Source organism: Zootoca vivipara, chromosome 2 (genome assembly GCF_965207765.1).
Source record: "Zootoca vivipara chromosome 2, rZooViv2.hap1.1, whole genome shotgun sequence".
NCBI lineage: Eukaryota > Metazoa > Chordata > Lepidosauria > Squamata > Lacertidae > Zootoca > Zootoca vivipara.
This window is the reverse complement of record NC_142584.1, coordinates 397,394-420,881: the sequence shown is the minus strand read 5'-3', so window position 1 is coordinate 420,881 and position 23,488 is coordinate 397,394. Positions and strand designations below refer to the sequence as shown.

General features: G+C 47.3%; 1 long non-coding RNA gene across 2 annotated transcripts; it reads left to right on the top strand.

Moving 5' to 3' along the window:
- Positions 1-12,829: 12,829 nt before the first annotated feature.
- Positions 12,830-21,037, top strand: LOC148686683 (uncharacterized). Of its 2 annotated transcripts, XR_015948336.1 has the most exons (6): positions 12,850-12,981; positions 13,276-13,372; positions 14,794-14,869; positions 15,598-15,687; positions 18,001-18,092; positions 19,919-21,037. It is a non-coding gene; the product is annotated as an uncharacterized LOC148686683 (long non-coding RNA). The 2 variants fall into 2 exon arrangements; XR_015948335.1 differs by lacking the exon at positions 14,794-14,869 and having other exon boundaries at positions 12,830-12,981.
- The last annotated feature ends 2,451 nt before the right edge of the window (positions 21,038-23,488 follow it).

Here is a 23,488-nt window from a genome sequence, read left to right as displayed (position 1 = left end):
CAGCACGACAAAGAGATGGAAGTAAGTCTGCAGCTGCCAAGAGGCCAGACCCAGGAGACAGTCGGGCTTCTCTGCAGGGGCAGCAGCAATGATTTCCTATCGGTGGACTTTGCTAGGCAGAATCAGATTCCCCTTTTCCCAAGGAAGCTTCCCATGAGCGTCTCGGCCATAGACGGCAGGGAATTGCAGGAGGGTGAGGTCACGCAACAGACCCCCTCTCGGAAGATGACAGTGAACAAGCACGCAGAAGTGCTAGCTTTGGACTTAATGGACAATGACCCTGTGGGCAGCCAGCGCCGGGGAGATCTCACCTTTGGAGATGCAGACGGCAAGGAGCACTGCAGGAAAGAAGGAGAATCCTCAGGATCGCACCACATCAGCTCCCCAGGCGGATGGAACGACGCCGAGGCGGGGATGCAGGAAGAGAAACTGAGCCAACTCACCAAAGAGGACACTTTTACCCAGAACATACGGAGGGACTTGAGGGAGGGAGAAGGGGCAGGGGAAGGGCTTGCAGAGAAAGAGGGGTTACTCTTGAGCAATGATGCCCGGTATATGCCCCAGGACTCCCTCAGAGGGAAGATTCTCAGGCAATATCATGACAACCCCACGGAGGGGCATGCAGTACATGTCTTCACGAGGCTCACACCCAGTAAGGCCAGTCTTGGGCGAAACCCCAGAGCCTTCCCAGAGCAGGGGGAGGGGGAGATTGGGGGACCACCTATTGAGGCATGGGGTGAGAGGAGGGAGACAGTACACCAACAACTGGATGGAGACGTGGCAAGGGGCAATGAGGCTTACAAGGAGGGGGCAGACCATCACAGGGGACTGGAGAAGGTCTTCCACGGAGGGGACAGGGTCTGGCTGTGGTCAGAAGGCCTTCCCATGGGGGGAAGGGGGAAGAAGCTGGCACCCAGAAGGCTGGGGCCCTTCAAGGTTCTGACACAGATCAACCCTGTCACCTTCAGGGGGGAAGCACCTACAGCGAGAAAGGTCTATCCCGTGGGTCACAGGTCTTTGCTCTCACACTTTAGGGAAAGCCCAAGGTTCAGAGGACGTGACACACATCCAACACAAGACGCTGACAGGAGGGAGGGGGAGGAAATCACACAAAAGACACTAGACAGAAGGGTGGAGGGAGAAGGCAGCCAAGAGGTTCCAGAAAGAAAGGAAGAGGAGGAGGTCTACAGTGCCACAGCGAGCCCGGGCTCCCGGTGGGGGGAGGGGGGGTTAAAATGTCTGATGGCCAGGCAGGGCACTCCTGCTTCCCAAAACGCGGAGGCAACCACGCACACCATGCAAGGGGAGGACCGCACACTGGAACTGCACGCTCCTTTCTCCCACAGACCCAAACCACCACACGTCAGTAGCACAGGGAACACAGAGGGGGAGGGCGATCCCAGGTGGGGAGCAGGGGAGACGCAGACCCAAGGAGCCCTCCGGGAATCGGAAGCAATTTTCCAGAGGGAGGAGGAGGATGACAACGGAAGGAACTACACGGACCAGCCACCCAGCACCGACGGGGAACAGGATTTTACACACACTACAGAGGAGGAAGACCTGTCAGGCTTCCAGCCCTCTTTACAGACATCAGACCAGGCAAACCAGGCCTCAGAAAGGGGGGGGGAGCCTGGAGGGGGGGGTGGATGTAAGAGAGAGGGCTTGCAGAGAGCAGCCCACTCTGCTTACTTCCATCAGATGGGAGAGCAGCAGCAAGTCTGGGAGTTCAAATCAGGAACAGGAAGGGTTAAGACGGGTCCAGGGCTCTGCAGAGTCCTGGTGGCTCAGCTCCAGGTTGGTAGCAGGGAAGCAGGGGAGGAGCTAGCTTCAGCAGGGGCTGGAAAGGAGGGAGGAGAGAGAACGGCACCTCAGGAGCCTGGTTTGGGACCACGGAGGACCCATAGAGCAAGGAGGAGGGGCGTTTGGAGTCTTAAAAGGGGGGTCAGAGCCCACGAGACGCCATTGTGGGCTTCTGCCCCATGCAGAGCAGACATGATTTGAGACATCTCACCACTGTATATAGCATGCACAATAAAACTATGAAAATCCAGAGGATGTGTGGAGTGCTTACTCGGGAGTAGCCAACACCCCATCTGTGACACATGCCGATCTCAAAACAGCCATTTCTAACCCCACCCCCCTGCAGTCTAAATCCACAGGCAGTCAGGGTGCAACGGTGCCCCAGCCAGCTGCACATCAATGCCTAGCTAGCGTTACACATATTTATCAATTAATGCAAACGTTGTCGTCTTCTTCTCTGGACAGGGCCGGCCCTACGGCCAGGCTGGGGGGCGCCAGGGCACCTGCCCATCGCGGAGCTGTGCCCCCAGCAGCCGCGCTGTGCGCTGCACCCGCCGACCCAGCTGCGCAGCTCTGCCTGCCCGCAGCGCTGGGAAATGGGACGGGGCGGGGGCGCCGGAGGGATCCGTTGCACCAGGGCGCCAAATATACTTAAGACAGCCCTGTCTCTGGGGATCACTCGTAGACGAAAGATGGTCTTCCATGAACACGGTTTTAACAGTGAGTCTGTAAGTGACTGTGGAGGCCAATTCTGGATCCACACGTCCTTCCACAGTGGGGACATAGGTTCCCGGGTAGGAGTTGATCATGGTGAGGGTTTGCCAAGCGTGACTTCCTCTTAGCTCTTTTCTCCCTTTTGTCCTGAATTCATGCTTCTACAAAGCCCATGACACCTTTGGTAAAGGCTCACAGGCCAGTGTTTCCCAGTTATAAGTGCTTATGTTACATTCTTTTAGATTTGCCTTGAGAGCATCTTTAAACCTCTTTTGTTGTCCATCGGTATTTCACTTCCATTCTTGAGTTGGGAAGAGAGTAGTTGCTTTGGAAGACGATAATCAGACATCCGCACAACATCAGTTCAATGAAGTTGATGAAGAATCATTGCTTCTACACTGCTGAACTTTGCATTAGTTCGCCTGTGTTTCCAAGTGATGTGTAAAATTTTTTGGAGGCACAGTTGATGGAATCTTTCAAGGAGTCGGAGATGGCATTTATAAGTGATCCATGTTTCACAAGCATACAGTAAGTTTGGTAGTTCGATAGCTTTGGTCTCTCCCTTTGTCTCTCCCTGGTTTCGGATCCCACAGGTCAACTTCACTAACTCAGCATACTCAATCATCTTCGTCTGCCACTCCTCAATAGTCGGTAACTCCTGTATTTTCCATTTTTGGGCTAATAAAGTTCTAGCCGCAGTTGTAGCATACATAAATAATTTTTGATCTCCTTTTGCAATCTCCTCTCCTAATAATCCCAATAGAAAGGCCTCAGGTTTTTTGGGAAAGGTATACTTAAAGATCTTTTTCAGTTCATTATATATCATTTCCCAAAATGTTTTTACTTTTTCATATGTCCACCACATATGATAAAATTCACCATCTTTATCCTTACATTTCCAGCATGATTTACTGCTCATTCTATATATCTTAGCTAATTTTTGTTGTAGTTTAGTCGTTTAGTCGTGTCCGACTCTTCGTGACCCCATGGACCAGAGCATACCAGGCACTCCTGTCTTCCACTGCCTCCCGCAGTTTGGTCAAACTCATGTTCATAGCTTCGAGAACACTGTCCAACCATCTCGTCCTCTGTCGTCCCCTTCTCCTAGTGCCCTCCATCTTTCCCAACATCAGGGTCTTTTCCAAGGATTCTTCTCTTCTCATGAGGTGGCCAAAGTATTGGAGCCTCAGCTTCACGATCTGTCCTTCCAGTGAGCACTCAGGGCTGATTTCCTTAAGAATGGATAGGTTTGATCTTCTAGCAGTCCATGGGACTCTCAAGAGTCTCCTCCAGCACCATAATTCAAAAGCATCAATTCTTTGGCGATCAGCCTTCTTTATGGTCCAGCTCTCACTTCCATACATCACTACTGGGAAAACCATAGCTTTAACTATACGGACCTTTGTCGGCAAGGTGATGTCTCTGCTTTTGAAGATGCTGTCTAGGTTTGTCATTGCTTTTCTCCCAAGAAGCAGGCATCTTTTAATTTCGTGACCGCTGTCACCATCTGCAGTGATCAAGGAGCCCAAGAAGGTAAAATCTCTCACTGCCTCCATTTCTTCCCCTTCTATTTGCCAGGAGGTGATGGGACCAGTGGCCATGATCTTGGTTTTTTTGATGTTGAGCTTCAGACCACATTTTGCGCTCTCCTATTTCACCCTCATTAAAAGGTTCTTTAATTCCTCCTCACTTTCTGCCATCAAGGTTGTGTCATCTGCATATCTGAGGTTGTTGATATTTCTTCCGGCAATCTTAATTCCGGTTTGGGATTGATTCATCTAGTCCAGCCTTTCGCATGATGAATTCTGCATATAAATTAAATAAGCAGGGAGACAATATACAGCCTTGTCGTACTCCTTTCCCAATTTTGAACCAATCAGTTGTTCCATATCCAGTTCTAACTGTAGCTTCTTGTCCCACATAGGAGACAGATGAGGTGATCAGGCACTCCCATTTCTTTAAGAACTTGCCACAATTTGCTGTGGTTGACACAAAGGCTTTTGCATAGTCAATGAAGCAGAAGTAGACGTTTTTCTGGAACTCTCTAGCTTTCTCCATAATCCAGCACATGCTTGCTATTTGGTCTCTGGTTCCTCTGCCCCTTCGAAATCCAGCTTGCACTTCTGGGAGTTCTCGGTCCACATACTGCCTAAGCCTTCCTTGTAGAATTTTAAGCATAACCTTGCTAGCGTGTGAAATGAGCGCAATTGTGCGGTAGTTGGAGCATTCTTTGGCACTGCCCTTCTTTGGAATTGGGATGTAGACTGATCTTCTCCAATCCTCTGGCCATTGCTGAGTTTTCCAAACTTGCTGGCATATCGGGTGTAGCACCTTAACAGCTAATTTTAAAATAGCTAATTTTACTGGTGTTAAATACCATCTATACATCATCTTCATTACATTCTCTTTCAAAGCGGTACATGCAGTAAATTTCAATGTTTGATTCCACAATTTCAACCATGCATCATATTCCAATATTGTACCCAAAGTCTTTTGCCCATTTTATTATCACCTCTTTTGTCATTTCATCTTTTGTAAACCATTCTAACAATAGATAACAATTTTCGATAACAATTTCACTCTGCCTTCCAACAATTCTATTTGAAATTTGGACCTTCAAACCCTATTTTTTTATCATTGGATAAAACATCATTAACTTGGTGGTATTGCAACCATCCAGTCAGAACCTCTTTTATCTCTTCATATGGTTTCAATTTCCAACCCTTGTCTGATTTCATCAAAATCTCCTCATAGGTGGCCCTCCTCCCCTCCATGTTTATTTTTTTTTAAGAGTCAACACCTCCACCGGTGAAATCCACCATGGGGTCTTTATCTCTAACAGCATTTTATTTCTTTCCCAAACCTCATATAATGATCTTCTTACCACATGGTTTGTTAAACTTTTGTGAACTCTTGTTTTGTCATACCAAAGGTAACAGGCGATGCTGGATTTCAGCATCAATGTCAGTCCTTGTGGAAGGATAACTGCCCAGGTAGGAGAAGTGATTGACACTTTCCAACGTTACACCATTAAGTTGGATTTGTGGTGTCGTGGAAGGGTTGTTTTGTGCTTGGTGGTGCAGCACTTGGTTGTTGTTGTTTTGGATGTTGAGTGACAGGCCAAGCTTTTTGTAAGCTTCTGCAAAGATATTTAGGATGGTTTGGAAGTCATCCTCTGAGTGTGCACAGACTATGTTGTCATCAGCATATTGAAGCTCTATGACAGAAGTTACAGTAACCTTATTCTTTGCTTTCAGCCTGCTCAGATTGAAGAGCTTTCCAATATGATTTCTACACTGGTGGGAGGTTTCCCTTTGACAATGTGTAGGATCATGGCAATGAAGGGCGATAACACAACCCTGTTTAATGCCCAATTCTACTGCGAATGGTTCATTTTGAGAGCAATTGTTATCCACAATAGTTGCCATCATACTATCATGGAGGAGTCGAAGGATGTTCACAAATATATCTGGGCAGCCGATTTTCAGAAGGACAGTCCACAGAGCATTACAATTTGCAGTGCCGAAGGCCTTAGTCAGGTCAATAAACGGGTTGGTTTTGCTATTTGCATTTTTCTTGAAGCTGTCGAGCAGTGAAAATCATGCCCTCTGTCCCTCTAGAACAGGCATACCCAACCTTCGGGCCTCCAGATTTTTGGACTACAATTCCCATCATCCCTCACCACTGGTCCTGTTAGCTAGGGATCATGGGAATTGTAGGCCAAAACATCTGGAGGGCCGCAGGTTGGAGATGCCTGCCCTAGAAGGTCTAAAACCATTTTGGGATTTAGGAAAGGTTGTCTCAGATATTGTTAAGAGACAGTTTGCTAAGATCCTTGCAAGAGGTGCGCAGGCTGCAGCTAATAAAGAGACGTCTCAATAATTTCCACAGTCTGTTTTATCACTTTTTTAAAACTATTGATAACTTTGGCATCCATAAAGTCTGCTGGGATCTCCTCTCTCTCCCAGATTTTTTCAATGAGCTTGTGAAGTTATTGTGTAAGTTCAATTCGTCCCACTGTGAAGACTTTGGCAGGTATCCCATCAGTTCCGCTGGCTTTGTTGTTTTCCATTTGGTTAATAGCTGTACACAGCTCTCCCAGATTTGGAGATGCTGCAGGACCATCTATCTTGTGTTTTTGTGGGATTTGTGAGAGGAGCTCAGCAGCTACAGGGGAGTTGCGATTAAGGAGATGATGATGATGATTGATTAATTGAATTTATATACCACCCTATACCCAGAGGTCTGAGGGCGGTTCACAGAATAAAATCTAAATATAAAACCACAAAATACAACAACCCAATAACCCAATAACCAAAAACAACAACCCAATAACCCTTGATTTCAGCAAGGCCTTTGACAAGGTGCCCCATGATATTCTTGTAAAGAAGCTGGTAAAATGCGGGCTAGACAATGCTACCATTCAGTGGATTTTTAACTGGCTTACTGACCGAACCCAAAGGGTGCTCATCAATGGCTCCTCCTCATCCTGGAGAGAAGTGACTAGTGGGGTGCCACAGGGTTCTGTCTTGGGCCCAGTCTTATTCAACATTTTTATCAATGACTTGGATGATGGGCTTGAGGGCATCCTGAGCAAGTTTGCAGACGACACCAAATTGGGAGGGGTGGCTAATACCCCAGAGGACAGGATCACACTTCAAAATGACCTCAACAGATTAGGCAACTGGGCCAAAGCAAACAAGATGAATTTTAACAGGGAGAAATGGAAAGTACTACACTTGGGCAAAAAAAATGATAGGCACAAATACAGGATGGGAGACACCTGGCTTGAGAGCAGTACATGTGAAAAGGATCTAGGAGTCTTGGTAGACCACAAACTTGACATGAGACAACAGTGTGATGCAACAGCTAAAAAAGCCAATGCAATTCTGGGCTGCATCAATAGGAGTATAGCATCTAGATCAAGGGAAGTAATAGTACCACTGTATTCTGCTCTGGTCAGACCTCACCTGGAGTACTGTGTCCAGTTCTGGGCACCACAGTTCAAGAAGGATACTGACAAGCTGGAACGTGTCCAGAGGAGGGCAACCAAAATGGTCAAAGGCCTGGAAACGATGCCTTATGAAGAATGGCTTAGGGAGCTGGGTATGTTTAGCCTGGAGAAGAGAAGGTTAAGGGGTGATATGATAGCCATGTTCAAATATATGAAAGGATGTCATATGGAGGAGGGAGAAAGATTGTTTTCTGCTGCTCCAGAGAAGCGGACATGGAGCAATGGATTCAAACTTCAAGAAAGAAGATTCCACCTAAATATTAGGAAGAACTTCCTGACATTAAGAGCTGTTCGGCAGTGGAATTTGCTACCAAGGAGTGTGGTGGAGTCTCCTTCTTTGGATGTCTTTAAGCAGAGGCTTGACAGGCATATGTCAAGAATGCTTTGATGGTGTTTCCTGCTTGGCAGGGGGTTGGACTGGATGGCCCTTGTGGTCTCTTCCAACTCTATGATTCTATGATTCTAACCCTCCCCCCAAAATGAACTTCCCAGGCGAGAGCATTCCACAGACGGGGAGCCACTGCAGAGAAGGCCCGTTCTCGTGTTGCCACCCTCCGGACCTCTTGAGGAGGAGACACATGACAAAAAGCCTCAGAAGATGATCTCAGGGTCCAGGTAGGTTGATATGGAAAGAGGCGGTCCTTGAGGTATTGCGGTCCTGAGCCATTTGAGGCTTCATGGGTCAAACCAGCTCTTTGAATTGGGCCTGGAAAATAATCAGTAGCCAGTGCAGTCGGACCAGGATTGGTGAAATATGCTCAAACCATCTTGCTCCAGTGAGCAACCTGGCCACTGAATTCTGCACTAGCTAAAGTTTCCAAACCGTCTTCAGAGGCAGCCCTACGTAGAACCATTGCAGAACCTTAAGACCAAACAGTTTGTCTGGCAGTTCCCACTGGTGTGCAGCCTAGAGTTAAAGGCACCAGAAGGGAAAGGCATGGATCAGGATCAGATGAGGTCCTCCTGGTATGTTTCCTAGACACATGGAGAAGCAAATTCATCTCGGGGGAATGCTGGGCTTCTTCTTCCACTGGCCATTTGTACAGTCAGTTCATCAAGGAAGTGCCTGTATCATTTCTCCTCGGTGGTCAATTGCAGCTTGAGGTGAGGTGCCTTGAGGAATTGGTGCCAGAGAAAGGCTAAATCCTGCTTCGCACCAGGATGGGTCCCAAATCCAAACTGGGCTGTTTTTTGTGCAGTACAAGAAAAACATGTTCATCTCACACATCATGCGTTGTTTGGGCTTATGTGCCTGCACTCCCGGATTAAGAAATTTGGATTAATGTACAGGGTTTGTTCCAGGCTGTAACTCTTCTATCCTGGGGCCCACATACTTGTGAAGCTTCTTCCCCCGCTCACCTGACACTCCTGAAAGCAAAACTATGGCCTCCCTTAGAGGAGAGGCATGGCGAGGTTACCCTCACAACGTTTGGGCACATTAAAGCTGCTGGATGAGGAGTTTGCCCTCTTGGGAAGTTGTCCTAGAGCAGCTTAACTGAGGGCTCCTCTGGGAACATGTGGCAATCGAGGGTGTTTTCTCTAAATGTTAAAGAGCAAACAAATTTTTTAAAAATTCCTTCCAGTAGCACCTTAGAGATCAACTAAGTTTATCATTGGTATGAGCTTTCGTGTGCATGCACACTTCTTCAGATACTCTGTTAAAGAGCAGTTTTCCCTGAGAGGAAGTGTTGAATAAGCACTTAAATAAATTATTGCTTTGCAAGAGTCGTAACATTATTTTGCTTGCTTTTTAAAAAAACTTCTAGTTGTTCAATGTGTTCAATGTTCAGGGGGAAATGTTCTCATTCTGCACTGGTCATTCCCCCCATCTCTCTGCTTGGGTGATGGAGGTGATACGTTTTTGGCCACAGTGTGCACACGTGGAAGTAGGCGCCTTTTATTATTTGGATTCGTGTTTGGGGCAGTCTGCCTCCTTCCAACCTTGCTGTGTGTTTTCAGGGAGCCAGGTCAAATAAATATCCATTCTGAGTTTTCCCTGAATCAAACTTGGCTGCGAGGGGGAAATTGTCATCTGATTTCTTCCCCTGCTGTAGCAATGTGGAAAATGCCAATTTTAACTGTCTTTTTAAAAGACTGCAGTCACTGCACAACTTAAAGATACAGAAGCCAGGGACAATGCGGATGTTTGGGCACCTGTCACTTGCTTAGAGGCACAGCATCCTCAGGTCCCTCCTTGAAGCATCAGATGGGGTTCGCTTCCCAAAGAAAGAAGCTCTAGCCCCAAAGCCTTTAGTCATGCTCCTGGGGCTCCTGGAAGCTGGAGTCCAACAGAAGGAGGAGGACCACAGAGTTCCCCATTCCTGCAATACAGGAGCCGTAAGCAGTATAAATAAATGTGTTTATTATTATTATTATTATTATTATTATTATTATTTATTATTATTATTATTATTATTGAAGAGGGCTCCTGTACCTCTAATAATGGTGCAGACAAAGGGAGCACTTATTTACATTTTGGTGGGGAAAGCAGCACCTCAAACTCCTCTGTGCATCCACAGCAAACATCATGCTCTGGGTCTGTGGCTGGGGGGGGGCAGGCAAGTCAGCAAGGAATCATCACAATATGGATTTCCACAAAACTTGAAAGTCAGATGAAAAAGAACTTGGTCAGAGACCCCATATCCATCCTGCGTCACCCAGCTCTAGCCTTTTCAAGAATGACTATGGAAACGAGTTTGTGGGAGGGCAAAGGGAGCAGCGTAGGGTGAAGTGGGACAAAATCAATGGCAACACAACAGAAAACAATGTATCGGGAGCCTTGTGGAAAGTCCACCTGGATTACACGCCACATACAACAACCAGGGGAAGGGGAAAGCTGCAGTTTGTGCACAGATTCTTCCTCCTCCTCTCCACCTTTGATATACCAGCCTTGGGCAAGATAATCCTCAGTCCTTTTATGACTATATCCAAACAAATGCTTCTGGCAACAAGCCCTTTGCCATTGTTCAAGGTTCAGGGCTAAACAGCTCACTGCAAGCAGCCTTCCGTTTGTTTGTTCCCTTTGTAGGCAAGGAATTCAGAGCCAGTTGGTGCAGTCAGGAGAATCGAGAGGTAGAGCTTTCTCAGGGCCAGACACCTAGGAAGCAAGGTGAGGCGGCCGCCTCAGGCAGCAGGATCCACAGGGGCAGCAGATCCAGCCTCCAAGGAATGCAGCGCTTGCTCCTGCTGCCGCCACCCTGCTTGGAGACTGGATCCTGGGAAATGCAATTTACTCCTCACAGAACTACAGTTCCTGGCATTCTTAACAAACTTTGCTTCCCAGCATTCTTGGAGGGGCAAGTCATATGCTTTAAATGGATGGTGTGGATGTATGGTAACTGCATCCCTTAAGCCACCGTTGGATAGCTCAAATGAGGGAGCCCGTTGTTGTGACGTGGGGCTTGTGATTTCAGCTCTCTTGACATAATATGCTGGAGACAGTTCTCTAGTAACACTTCTTTATTAAAGCAAACAAGACTGAGCTCTGAGGAGAGGAAAGCTACTTTTATCGGGACGGGGGACTAGCTAGAAAGGGAGACATTTTGGAGGCAATCACAGTGCTGCCTTTTGGAGGAAACCAAGAAGACAGAGGATCCAAATACAGCAGCTTAAATGAACCAATAGTAGCTGTACCTTCTGGAACCAAAAGGCAGGTACTTTATCCTAATGCAAATACAGACAATAATAATACAGATATAAAATCCTTTGACTCAATACACAACACCCATGATCCATGGCTTTGTGTGGATTCCCAGAGTTAGCATGCAGGCCAGTTCTTTTCAATTGAGAGTTCATTTTCTCTGGCTCCATTTCCTATTGTCAAGGAAAACAAAAATTAGGTGGATTCGGCCCTCACCAAACAGGCTCCCTTCGACCCACATAGCTTCAAACCACTCAGGGCTTGGCTGAGATCCAGTGGGGTGGAGGCTTCCCATTTTGTTGGGAGGGAGAAAAGAAACAATATGAGGAACCAGACTCCACATGCCTCTTCGCTTTTGCAAGAATTATGTCTGCAAAAGCTGCCTTTCCCTCCCCTATCAGCTTGAATGTTGGATGCCTGCAGAGCCCTAAAAAGTCATTGAGTGTGTCTTTCTGCTTAATGTCTGAAAAAGAAAAACAACAGACCATGTGCGGCATCCAGTGGCCAGAGGGCAAAAGCATCAATACGTCTCTCTCCCTCCCAAAATGCAGGAGGGGACATTAAGATGCTCGCTTGGCTTGGCTCGGCTGGGGACGCCACCCACGGCCTTCGAAGTTGTCTCCTGCAGAACAGCCTCCCAGGCAAATCTGCAGCACTAGTGGAAAGAGCTAGGCCCCTCCTTCGCTTAGGCCCAGAGCATGTCTGCGGGTAGCGCAAGGCAAAGCAGCCCCTGCAAATCCATGCAAAAGAGCAAAAGAGCTGTTATCATGAAGATGTTGTCACTGAATGACTACTATTAAGAAGCTCACGACACAACACACACCATGTATTTAAAGCACATTTCCCCCTCCAAAGAATCCTGGGAGCTGCAGCTTTCCAGAACCCTTAACAAACTCCCATTCCCAGGATCACGTGAGTAGGAGGGAGGTGTGCTTTAGATGTGCTTTGAGCTCAGCTGTGGAGAGAACAGGCAGCGAAAGGAGCAGTCAGCACCCTTTGGGCAGCTGCCGGGGCTTCCGAGCCGGGGCTGCGTCCGCAGCTGGCACCAGGAGGCTGGGTCTACAGGCCACCTACCATTTTAATTCCCTACAATGCCCTTGATATAGAATCGCTCCAGAGCATTGTGGGACATTAAAAGAATAGCCACCATCATTCAAAGGACACCACCTTGAAGCAATGCTGTGTCAGAGGCATTGGGAGCCATGATACTGGTAGGCGGCTTAAAGCCCCCCAGCCCAATGGGATGCTGCTGCAGATCCCACCACTGCCAGCCACCAGGAGGGTCTTCCAGTGTAGGGCCCTTTGTGCCTCGGCCCTGGCACCAGTCTTGTCCTGGGGTGGGTGGGGAGGCCACAAGAAGAAAAGTCCATGTGAGACTTTTCTCCGGGGATAAAATCTACTCAGCTGGAACGTGACCTTTGAGCCCCCCGGTCTTCTGATGACCTACTCAAGGCTGCAGAGTAAAGGATGGGTATGATCCTCCCAGCTCCTGGGGGCCCCCCCTTGGCCCAGGCAACTCCCCTGATCCCTCACACCTTGGCTTGGTTATAAAGGGTTCAAGGCAAGTTTCCCCTTTGCTTCAGTTTTCTGGCCTGGCCTGTTTTGGGTTCCTCCTCTTTCTCCCTTCTCACATGCCATCTCCCTCATCTGCCTGCCCCCAGCCTTGCTCCAGCCTTCCTTTGGAGGACTCCTCAGCTGACTTGACTCTGCCCCAGGAGGACCGCTCCGACTGTGCTCAAGGGCTTCACTTCAATTCTGGTCCCACCAGTCTTGCTGCAACTCAAACTTTATCTCTTTGTGTTTTCAGCTACAGGTAGGAACTCAGCACTGAAACTCTTAATGTGCAGTTCATCTGACCCTTGTGCCACACAAACACACTGAATGCTTGCTGGTCTCTCATACATCTGAATGATGCCATTCATAATAATTCATTTCATTTTGTAGTATCCTTGTAAGTATCATTGATTAAAGGACTTTCTTTTCTCTGCCCAATAGAAGCCAATCTAAACACACACACAAGATCATTCAGCTCTTGCGAGAAGGGTTTCATTCTGCTTTCAAATAATCTTTTGCATTTTTATTTCTGAAATGGATTTTTGCCTTCTAGCACCCCTGCGTCTCCCTGTGACAAACAGCCATTCTCCTTTGCTCGACAGCAAGAAACAAGTCAATGGCATTCATTAATCTGACACGCACAGAGAAAGGTAAATTTGTTCTGAAAGTGTTGTCTGTGAAGCCAGTGCATCTCCAGGGCCCTTGTTGCTAACAATCTGAAACCTGCTGCCTAGGCAAAGCCAGAATTGCAGAATTGCAGCTTTGCAAGTTCTTTTTTTAAAATAAATGATAGAGCAAGGAGCAACCACAAACAGCTGGTTGAAAAGGACGTCTACCTTGATCTGCTCCAAATCTGCTCCTCGGCACACTCTCAACTTGTTTTCGCTGAAGCAAAAAACAGCCAAGGGCGTTTTCTGAATCTGAGGCAGAAATGACAGGCGATGGCTTCTGCAGAAACCCATCAACCCACAGGATCTGACAATCCAGTTCCTGGGAGGGCCAGGCCTCCATATGAGAGTTTGCCAGGCTCATTCGCCTGGAAGGAAAGGTGCCAGATTTGTAAGCGGAGCTCTTCCCCAATCTGTGGAAATGATTGTGGGGTTTTGGAATCCCCAGCTGCATGCAGCAGCTTTCTTAGCAGACCCTTCCATAAGTCTGGACTCCTAGGTCCAGAGTCAAAGGGGGGGGGTGCTCATCTTGCTAAATGGTGTTTCCATGTGTTTTCCGTAAGCAGTATTGCCCATCTGTCTGCTGCCATCACCCCAACAAGCTCCAAAAGGGCTCCAGTAAGAGGTGGACCTTTGTAATATGGTGCTCTGAGCAAGGCAAAATTTGGTGCCCCACAAACTATTTCTTATTTTCACAATAATTCCTTTTTTGGACAGTTGCTTTTTATGGACCTTCTCAGTAGATATCTGTAAAAATATAGCTGCCACCCAACTGGACTGCCACCCTTGTGGCTGAATGCCCTCAGGGTCCTCCCTGCCTCCAGACTGGGACCTGCAGAGAAGGACAACTAAAAGGATCAAACCCTTCCTTTGGGGAAGTGAATAGTTCTGCAAGGCCTGTGAAATATCCCCTTTTGTAATGGAAGCCAGGGCAACATCTTGCCTCAGAAACCAAACAGCTGGAAATCATGCACAGCCAGAGGAGATCCAAAGGTGTGTGTGTGTGTGTGTGTGTGTGTGTGTGTGTGTGTGTAAGAGAACAACTAGACCAGGCATCCCCAAACTGCGGCCCTAACAGGACCAGTGGTTGGGGAAGATGGGAATTGTAGTTCAAAACATCTGGAGGGCCGAAGTTTGGGGGTGCCTGAACTAGACTGTCAGCTAAGTCTGAAAGTGACACAAAGGCCTGACTCTAAAAGCATTTTACATCAAATCTGCATCTGCTAATTTATATGCCTTGAAGCACATTTTGAAAAAATGTGTATAATCTAAATAGAAATACCGTAACATGCATCTCCTCATGCTGGGGAAGACTGTGTTCCAGGTGACCTGCTCAATCTGACACCCGGGTTCTGTTTATGGGCAGCCTCAAGGCCCTCCCTTCTTATCTTTTATCTTTAAAGCATACTTGGACATGGCAATCCTTCAAGGAGAGGACTCTACTCTGCAGGGGCCAACTTTTGCACACTGCAGAACAGGGTAGGACCTGCTGACATTCCTTGCAGGGAACGGCTGGCAGCTTCTCCTGGGTCCTGTCCTGGGTTCATACATTATGTTTTCAGCTGAACCTTGGCTGTCTCAGCAGCATTGCTTTCTTGGGTTGGGCTGGGCCTCTCCTTCTCTCCACCCTGGACACACAGTTTATAAGGAGACAAGTGCTGGCCTTGAGGGAGGCTGGGTGGATGCTTAGATAAAGGGAGATTTAGAAGACACTTAAACCACCTGGTCAGAAGAAGCCAAGTCGGCAAAATAATGACATTTTGCAGCAAAACGGAAAGAAAAAAGGGGGGGAAACCATCACAAGACTTACAGTACTTAAAGATTAATAGATCTACAATGCCCTGAGCTCTAGGATATCGTAGGGACCACCAGACCTCTTCTATCCCAGCTTGACCACTGAGATCATCTCTAGGAGCCTCGGCGGTTGTTGAGACTCAATTGACAAATCGAAACCTTTAATGTCATCGCGCAGGCCTGTGAAATCCTCTTCCCAGAGAGATTTGGCAGGTGCTTTATATGTTTGCCATAAAACCTTTCTGTCGTCAGACGTTTGCAGACAATTAAGAAAAACATTTCCAATTGTTATTAGCTGCTGCTCTGTGATTTTAAAATGTAGGGTGTTTTTTTTTACTGTTATAAAATGATTTTTAAATGACATTGTGATGTACAATTTTTTAAATATAAATAAAGGCATTTATTTGTCATAGCATAACCAAACAAATCCAGGAAAAGTTTCTGTCCCTTAGCCTAAAGGAGCCACAAGACCCAGAACAAGACTGCTTGAATCATCGGATAAGGTCAGTGTGCCAGACAAGGACTGGGGTGACTTAGGTTCAAATCCTCATTTAGCTCTAGAGCCCATTGGGTGACCTTGGGCCAGTCTCACTCTCTCTCTCTCTCTCTCTCTCTCTCTCAACCTTAGCTGACTCACCAGACTGTTTTAGGGATAAAATTGGGTAAAGCCCATGGAAGGAGAACTAGAAGTTATTCAGCGTCAGTAGGACAGAATAATCTGCAATGGGGTTATGATGGTACCACATATTATGAACCCAGTGGTATCTCTGATAAAGGAGGCCTCATCTGGGGAGGAAACTTAGGTCAACAGTAGAGGAAGATGTTTTGCATTCAGAAATTCTCTGGTTCAATTCCTGGCAACTCTATTTAAAAAGGATCAAGTAACAGCTGATAGCAAAAGCCTCTGCCAGTCCAAACAGACATAGCTGGGCCAGAGAGACAAAGAGTCTGTCCCTGAGGGTTCATTTAAAGCTGTCCCCCTTAAAAAACAGACAAAAAAGCTTCACCGTATAGTCAGACCAGGTGCAATAAAAGACCTTTAATAGCCAGAAGGATGCTGGAAGAGTCCTGTCCGCACCTGCACCTAGCCAAGGGGGGGGGGGAAGTGGCACCTGGGGAAGCCTCTCCTCCTGGGACCAACGGCAAAATGCAAGAGCTATGACTTCTAGAGTCCAAGCCAAAGCATGTTTGCTCAGAACAAATTCCCTCTGTGCTCAATGGGGCTTTCTGTCAAGGAGGGGTGGATAGAAGGGGCTTGGAAAAGGATCTGGCTGGGGGGGCAGATCTTGAGCCACCTCCCTCCCTGTGGACCATTTTGATACACACCTGGGTGTGATTACCTGGCATCACCATGATGGAAAGAGTGGGGAGTGCACAATCCAAGGACTCCAGGCTCTGTCCAGGAGAAGAATCCCCTGACATGGGAGAAAGGGGGAAGGCAAAGACTGACAGCTTGAGAGCACTTTCTTATCAAGCAATTTAAAACAACAACAACACAATGTCTCCAACTGATTATTCAATTCAGCGTAGGAAGACAGCATATAAGAAAGAATTGTAGTTACGTCTTATTCTTTCTAAAATTAATATTCTTCTCTTCAGTAGTCAATCAGCATTCCTAGCATGGCTGGGCTAAATTCATTTCCCTCTTTTGCACTCTGAGGGCCAAAGGACCCTTGGCATAAAATGCCTCTTTGCATATGACCTGCTTTATTTTTTGATATAAAAAAGGCATATTCCTGCGTATAAGACTACTTTTTAACCCAGGAAAATATTCTCAAAAGTAGGGGGTTGTCTTATACGCCGGGTCGTATTTCTTATACGGCAAGTATATCCCAAACTCTATATTTTAACTGGAAAAGCTGGAGGTCGTCTTATACGCCCAGTCTTATACACCGGAATATACGGTAATCATATCAGGGAGGAGCCTAATAATAAATGAGAAAAAGGGCAGGGAATGGGGGGAATTTAACCCTCACCGGCTGACCTTCTGAGTAAAATCCCTCTTTTGAAGCCACTACAGTGGTACCTCGGGTTACAAACACCTCGTGTTACAAACTCCGCTAACCCGGAAGTAGTACCTCGGATGAGAACAGAAATTGCGTGGCGGTGGCAGCGGGAGGCGCCATTAGCTAAAGTGGTACCTCAGGTTAAGAACGGACCTCCAGAATTAATTAAGTTTGCAACCAGAGGTACCACTGTACTTACTTTGGGGGTGTGGGGGAAATGCCTCCCCAAAGCCAAAGCCAATCCCAGGCTTCAGATGAGGGATTCCCTCCCCCCAGGCCCTCAGGAGGGGACAATAGCATTAAATGCTTCTCCAAACCTACTTTGATCCCATTAATTTTCACCTACCCCACAGCTGATGCTTTTTCCCCATTTTGTTTTAAGCCTGCAGGTTAGATGCCAAACTGCCTTTCCCCTCCCTTTGGCCCTGGAGTGGTTCAATCCAGACAAGAGGTCTGCCCTCTTATCTGCCACCAGCTGCCACGGGATCAAAAGCAGGTTGCAGTGGCCAAAGTGCAGACAGACACAGCCGTGGGTCCTGACCCCATTTGCGTCTTCTGTCACACATTGACAGGGCAGGGCAAGGAGTGCAATTGAACTGAGTTCTAATTCCACCAGAGGTCAGCATGATTCACCCAATCAGAGTTTCGATCAGCTGTGAAGTCTGAAGGCCCCTTGTTGACTTGGTGATAAGGCGAGTTATTGATCCTTCTCCAGGCATACTGGAACCTTTCTTGTTTTGTGCCAGGAACTATATTGACCTATATTGACACGATGCCTGTGTTTATCTACTCCCCTATGTGCAAAAGCAGCAGACTCCTTGTTCTAAACAGGGCAGGCCCCAATGCTATGCATCGCCTTTGGGATGTGCCAACGAGGGAGAACTGCAAAGCCCAAGAAGCAAGTGAGTTGGATTTTATTCAGGGGCGTACCCAGGATCAAAATTAGGGGGGGGCAAGGGGCGGGAGGGGAGGGGCCACAGTGGGAATGTGGGCGGGGCTACGTTACCTGCGTCGCCCAGCTCTTCCGAGGAGGCGGCCCCAGGCTCCTGCTCCCGGTGCGAAGCTCCAAAGGCGTGCAGGGAATGCAAGCCTGGGGCTGCCTCCTCCGCTTACGCTCCCCGCGCGCCTCTGGAGCGGGAGCCTGGGGCTGCCACGCTGCGCCCCTTAGCCTTTTGCTTCTGGGGGGGCAATTGCCCCCTCCTGCCCCCCTGCCTACGCCCATGTTTTTATTGCCAAACCATGCTTGAGCCGCAAAACATGGAAGACAGTCCAGTGAATCCCTGGGCCCATTTTGGTGCCTGAGGCAGAAGTGATAAATGGCACCTGCACCCCCCCCCCGATTAACAAGAGGCTTCATCTCCATCATCCACTAGGGAAGTCTCCTGCCCAAGCCCCGCTAGATGTCCTGATGTGGGTCACCTTATGTTTGTATGTGGTTTTTGCATGCAGTGGCCGGAGGGAGCAGGGAGAGGACAGGGGCTTCTTAATCCAAGGGTAGCCAATGTGGTCCCATCATCCCTGAGCACTGGCCATGGTACTTGGGGCTGGTGATGGGAAGTGTAGTCCTACAGAAAGTCTACAGGGCACCGCCCTGACTAATTAGTCCTTTCCCAGGCAGCCATGGTTTCCCCGTTAAGGCTGCCTCCCCACCTGCTCTTCCTCTCCCATGGCTACAGATGCAGACCAGCAATGGCAGAAAAGCAGCTGGGGGGCAGTTCTGAATGAAGATACAACTGGAAATACCCATATCCTCCCCACAACTACCCCACCAAAAATTATCGCCTCCTAGGGCTGCTTTTCATTTGTCACAGTCAGAGATTCATTATACTCCTTTACATGTAATGCCTCTTGGTCAGTGTTATAAGCTATAGCTTACATAAAAAGGTAAAGGGACCCCTGACCATTAGGTCCAGCCGTGACCGACTCTGGGGTTGTGCGCTCATCTCGCATTATTGGCCGAGGGAGCCGGCGTATAGCTTCCAGGTCATGTGGCCAGCAGGACAAAGCCACTTCTGGCAAACCAGAGCAGCACATGGAAACGCCTATAGCTTACATAGTGCCAAGCTATAGCTTAGGGCCACACTGTCTTGGGGCCCCCCAAAAAATGTAAAGGAAAATAACCTGGATGTACATTTCCAAAATATAGGCTCCTTTGTGTAGGCTCCTATGATGTAAGTGAGGGGCTCCGCCTGCTAGCCTGCTCCCTAAAATATCACTGGTTTCAGTTCAACAATTACTTTGATAAAATAAAAAAATTCCTTCAGTAGCACCTTAAAGACCAACTAAGTTTTTATTTTGGTATGAGCACACGAAAGCTCATACCAAAATAAAAACTTAGTTGGTCTTTAAGGTGCTACTGAAGGAATTTTTTTATTTTACTTTGACCCAGACCAACACGGCTACCTACCTGTAACCAGAACTTTGATAAAATACATACTTTGTAATGTGCAAATGGCTTTAGATACCTATTAGGTCCATAAATGACCATATAGCATATATTCAACAACAACAAAAACAGTAGCAATTTGTGTTGACAAAGGCCCCATTACCTTCAGGAGCTGAGGGCCCCATCAAACCTGCTCTGTAACATACCTGGGCTGCTCAGCAGATACGGTAGGAACAGGCTTCTTTAGAAACAATTCCATATGGAGAAGAGCCCACTCCAGGTGGAAAATCACAAAACCTCTGAGCTGGAGTATGTGTTTGCCTTTTCTTTTCTTTCTTTTAGATTAGATTAGAATATCCCCAAACTGCAAGCAGTTCTGCAGTCATTCCCAGCACAGTGCTATTGAAAGACAGAAAAGGTCACAAGGCAAGCTGGCTGCAGCTAACTCAGAAGTATTTGCAGAAACTGGGCAAAAAAGAAGCAACCTCGTCAACAGAGGAGTTGGAATTGGAGTCAGTTCCCTGGGGAAGGGGATGTGAATGATCTCCCATCCCACCCTCCTAGCAATTTGCATGTCATGGGGTCAAGATGCTAGGTCTGCCTTTGAAGTGACAAGTGAGAAGAACTACCAGCTTCCTTCAGCAGCTGATTGCAAAGATATCGCCCACCTTCAGCCTGCAAGGATGCTCAACATGCTCTGAGTCTAAGACATGCAAGCAACTCAAGCAAAGAGAAGCTTGTGCATCACTTTGCTGAAACTAACCAGGTCTGAGTCTGGTTAGTGCCTGGAAGGGAGACCACCTTGGAAGCCCAATGCACATCACCTTCAGTTTCACAGGGAAGGAAAGCTGGGGTGTAAATGGAAGAAAATAATAATAGCCACCAGAGCAAAGGAAATCTCACACTTGGAGGAGCCAGCCAAGTGCAAATTCCCTCCATGCCATAATCTCACAATGTAGACCCCACAAGACGACATGGTGTGGTGTACATTGCAGTTCTCACTACTCTCCTCCCACTGCAGCTTTGAAAGGACGTTAGGTCTACTCTTAGCCTCAATGGAACCTCCCTGTATAGGGACAGTCTACCCTAGAACACCAGACACTGGTTTTCACACAGTGGGCAAGGGATCAGGGGCTGCCTGTTGTCACATACACCATGCTGGTCAAGATGGACCTTGACTTGGTCCAACAGGGCACTTTTTCATGTTGTTGCAAGATCTTCAACGCCTGTTGTGCAGAGGAAAGCTACAGGAATGATTCAAGCGCAAGAATGCAAACTGTGCAGAATGAAGTTGGATGGGCTCCAGAGAAGGAAGTAAACTGGGCTCTCTGGGAAAAGCTCCTTAGGGATGCAATCCAAGGTCCAGGGAAACAGACAGGACTTACCGCAAAGGAAATGTGTTTACAGTCAGCTCGCCTATGTGGAAGGCAGAACCAGGATCTAATCAAACAAGTTGCCTTTAAAAATGAGGAAGTGTCCTTTTTTAATGGTTGCAGTCTGCCCAGGATGGTGTGTGTGTGAGTGTGAGTGTGTGTGTGTGTGTGTGTGTGTGCGTGTGTGAGAGAGAGAGAGAGAGAGTGATGAGATCAAAACATAGGCGCCTTTTTAACAGAGATGCTTGCTTATACCACATGCCAGTGCAATGTGAGTGATCAGGTATAACTGGAATTTTCTAGTCTGGGATGGAGGTATTTCCTGCACAAAACACCCCCAGAACTTCTTGAAAGCCTCTTATCCTCAGTTGCAACCAGGAAGGCCTCGCCAAGTGCTCTTGGAAGCTGGGCAGCGCTTTAAGCAAGTCCTTCAGAAAACCCAGGAGCCCCACTTCTGACTCCTCCCAGGTTTAGACAAATCATGTTTCCCTTGTAGCCTTCTAGAAGGTGGACCTGGGAGTCACAAGCCTGGTAGATGAAGGGAACACTGTGGATGTAGCATATCTTGATTTCAGCAAGACCTTTGACAAGGTGCCTCATGATATTCTTGTAAAGAAGCTAGTAAAATGTGGGCTAGACAATGCTACCATTCAGTGGATTTGTAGCTGGCTTACTGACCGAACCCAAAGGGTGCTCATCAATGGCTCCTCCTCATCCTGGAGAGAAGTGACTAGTGGGGTGCCACAGGGTTCTGTCTTGGGCCCAGTCTTATTCAACATTTTTATCAATGACTTGGATGATGGGCTTGAGGGCATCCTGAGCAAGTTTGCAGATGACACCAAATTGGTGTCAGCCAGTTACAAATCCACTAAATGGTAGCATTGTCTAGCCCGCATTTTACCAGCGTCTTTACAAGAATATCATGGGGCACCTTGTCAAAGGCCTTGCTGAAATCAAGATAGGCTACATCCACAGCATTCCCTTCATCTACCAGGCTTGTATTTCTGTCAAAAAATGAGATCAGATTAGTCTGACATGACTTATTTTTCAGAAACCCATGCTGACTTTTAGTGATCACAGAGTTTCTTTCTAGGTGCTCATAGACCGTTTGCTTAATGATCTGCTCTAGAATCTTTCCTGGTATTGATGTCAGGCTGACTGGGCGGTAATTGTTTGGGTCCTCTCTTTTCCCCTTTTTGAAAATAGGGACAACGTTTGCCTTCCTCCAGTCTGCAGGAACTTCGCCTGTTCTCCAGGAATTTTCAAAGATTATTGCCGGTGGTTCTGAAATCGCCTCTGCCAGTTCTTTTAATACTCTTGGATGTAGTTCATCTGGCCCTGGAGACTTGAATACATCTAAACTAGCCAAGTGTTATTGTACTACCTCCTTACTTGTTCTGGGCTGTGTTTCCCCAGCTGAATCATCTGCTCCATATTCTTCAGGTCGGGCATTGTTTTCTTTTTTGGAGAAGAATGAGGCAAAGAAGGCATTGAGGAGTTCTGCCCTTTCTGTTTGCATTTCACCATCTTCTCCTCTAAGTGACCCCACTGTTTCCTTGTTCATCCTTTTGCTACGGACATACCCATAAAAGCCCTTTTTGTTGCTTTTAACCTCTCTGGCAAGCCTGAGTCCATTCTGTGCTTTAGCTTTTCTGACTTTGTTTCTACATGTGCTGGCTATATGTTTGAATTCCTCACTGGTGATTTCCCCCCCTTTTCCATTTTTTGTACATATCCCTTTTAAATCTTAACTCAGTTAAAAGTTCTTTAAATAGCCACCCTGGCTTCTTTAGGCACCTTCCATGTTTCCGTCTCATTGGTATTGCCTGAAGTTGTGCTTTTGATATCTCCCTTTTAACAAACTCCCAACCATCATGAACTCCCTTCCCTTTTAGTATTTCTGTCCATGGGATCTCACCCAGCGTTTCCCTAAGTTTTCTGAAGTCGGCTTTCTTAAAGTCTGGGATTTGAGTCTTACTATGCTTGGTTGCTCCTTTCTGCTGAACAATAAACTCCAGAAGAGCATGATCACTCCCACCTAATGCTCCTGCCACTTCTACCCCACTAACCAAGTCATCACTATTGGTTAGGACCAGATCTAAAATGGCTGATCCTCTTGTTGCTTCTCCCACTTTCTGGACAATGAAATTTTAACAGGGAGAAATGTAAAGTACTACACTTGGGCAAAAAATATATATGAAAGGCACAAATACAGGATGGGTGATACCTGGCTTGAGAGCAGTACATGTGAAAAGGATCTAGGAGTCTTGGTAGACCACAAACTTGACATGAGTCAACAATGTGATGTAGCAGCTAAAAAAGCCAATGCAATTCTGGGCTGCATCAATAGGAGTATAGCATCTAGATCAAGGGAAGTAATAGTAGCACTGCATTCTGCTCTGGTCAGACCTCACCTGGAGTACTGTATCCAGTTCTGGGCACCACAGTTCAAGAAGGATACTGACAAGCTGGAACGTGTCCAGAGGAGGGCAACCAAAATGGTCAAAGGCCTGGAAACGATGCCTTATGAGGAATGGCT